The sequence below is a fragment of the Ovis aries genome, chromosome 20 (assembly GCF_016772045.2).
Source record: "Ovis aries strain OAR_USU_Benz2616 breed Rambouillet chromosome 20, ARS-UI_Ramb_v3.0, whole genome shotgun sequence".
NCBI lineage: Eukaryota > Metazoa > Chordata > Mammalia > Artiodactyla > Bovidae > Ovis > Ovis aries.
Window position 1 is genome coordinate 1,931,329 of NC_056073.1, and position 2,099 is coordinate 1,933,427.

The 2,099-nt window shown below is 42.0% G+C and overlaps 1 pseudogene; it reads right to left on the reverse strand.

The window, feature by feature from the left end:
* Nucleotides 1–374: 374 nt before the first annotated feature.
* On the reverse strand, nt 375–1,305 carry LOC105603922 (alkylated DNA repair protein alkB homolog 8-like; annotated as a pseudogene).
* Nucleotides 1,306–2,099: the final 794 nt, after the last annotated feature.

Consider the following 2,099-nt stretch of genomic DNA (forward strand, 5'->3'; position numbering starts at 1 on the left):
CTCAGATCACAAATATTTCACAAACTACTTCAATTACTTTAAAAAACCATCCCTGTTCCTCTATTATGGATTAAGTGATGTCAGCAGTAGTAGTTATTGCCTGGAGAATCCCAGGGATGGGGGAGCCTAGTGGGCTGCCGTCTATGGGGTCGCACAGAGTCGGACATGACTGAAGTGACTTAGCAGCAGCAGCAGCAGCAGCAGTAGTAGACTGAATATATCCTAACTAGTCTCTACTTTCAAATTTCTCCCAAGCACTCTTCTTTGAAACTTTTCCACACATTTTCTCTTTAATTAAAAAATATAGGTAATTTAATCTCATTTTAAAAAAATTGAGTACATCTTCCCTATATATAATATGTTCATAGAGATAATCAGACCTTTTGAAGAATTACACACCAGTTCCCCTGGTTATAGTAACTTTACAGTATGCTGATATTACTCAAAGTCTGGCAGGCAGCTTCCAATCCTCCCTCACAAAACACATGGTAATAACGATGAAACACAGGACCTGGGTCACGGGATCCTAATGGACCAAATGGCTCAACACGCTTGTCCTTATCAGGATTTCCCTTAAAGTGCCAGGGAACCAGTAAGTCTTGAGAATGAAAAGACGCCCTGTTAGTATGAATAGGCAACTTGGAATTAGCAACATTCCTTGAATTACATTCTCTATCTTGAAAGTCATTTATGGAGGAGACAGAATGGGCTGAGTCTTGATTGCCTACAATAGGCAACTGCTTCACAAGCAACTCTTGCACTGATGTATCATTGCTGATTCCTTCTTTCATGCCTTGACTAGTTCTGTTTTCTCTAAGATACTTGGACTTCTTATTATATTCTTGCTCCATAGTCCAAACATAGATGAGTGCCTTCCCATCAGGTCTTACGAGTCGAACAAGTTCTTGGAGAGCTGCCACTCTATGCTCTGCTGTAGCAAAATGGTGAATAACAGCAATGGAAATGCAAGCGTCACAAGATCCACTGAGGATTGGTACTGCCAAAGCATCACAGACAAAGCCCTGGTATTGCCTCTCTCTACAAATGTCCACAAGGTTTTGGCTATGATCACAGCCAATCATATATAACACCTTACTGATGCCAAGATACTTTCCATTTCCACATGCAATATCAGCAACTAATGAACCACTTGGAAAAGCTTTCAAAAACTCTACTATATGTGGCCAAGAGGGGTGTCTCATGCTGCTGAAGTGCCTAGCAATTTCTTCATAAACCTGATGGACATAATCTTGCTCCAGTTATAAGGCTTCTTTATCACTCTCTGGAAATGATGCAGGAGTCTCCTTCATCTGCTATCACAGACCAAAGTGTAACTACAATTACAAGGTGTTTGTTTCGCTTTCTAAGTGTAAATGATGTCCGTATTCCCCTCTTATTTAAAGTCAAGTCTTCAACAGCACTGGTGATAACTCTACTTTTGTGACCCTGGGATGCTTGAACAGTATCAAATTTTCTGGGTGTGATTCCATGGGTCCAAAGGTATCTAGATTCCCTTGTCATCACCAGCAAACTCCATCAAGGCAGCATAACTGGCACTGTCATACCATCTGGGTGCTTAAAATCCATGACAATCTCTGATCCCAAACGGAGAGAAACGATCTCATCCTCAAATATAGTGGTAAACATATTTTAGAGAGAAATGAGCAGATTTTGAATACATAAACAAATATATGTAATTGTTAGGGGAGAAGTGACTACTACTACTACTAAGTCACTTCAGTTGTGTCCTAGTCTGTGCGACCCCACAGACAGCAGCCCACCAGGCTCCCCCATCCCTGGGATTCTCCACGCAAGAACACTGGAACGAGTTGTCATTTCCTTCTCCAATGCATGAAAGGGAAAAGTGAAAGTGAAGTCACTCAGTCATGTCAGACCCTCAGCAACCCCATGGACTGCAGCTTTCCAGGCTCCTTCCTCCATGGGATTTTCCAGGCAAGAGTACTGGAGTAGGGTGTTATTACCTTCTCAGTAGAATATAAAAGAAAACTCAGGCAGGATGAGGGGATGAGTGGGCCCTTTGTTATGCTGCTGGTGGTTAATTGTGTGTAAACCCCTTGGGTGAAACAGTGTCCTAGGCA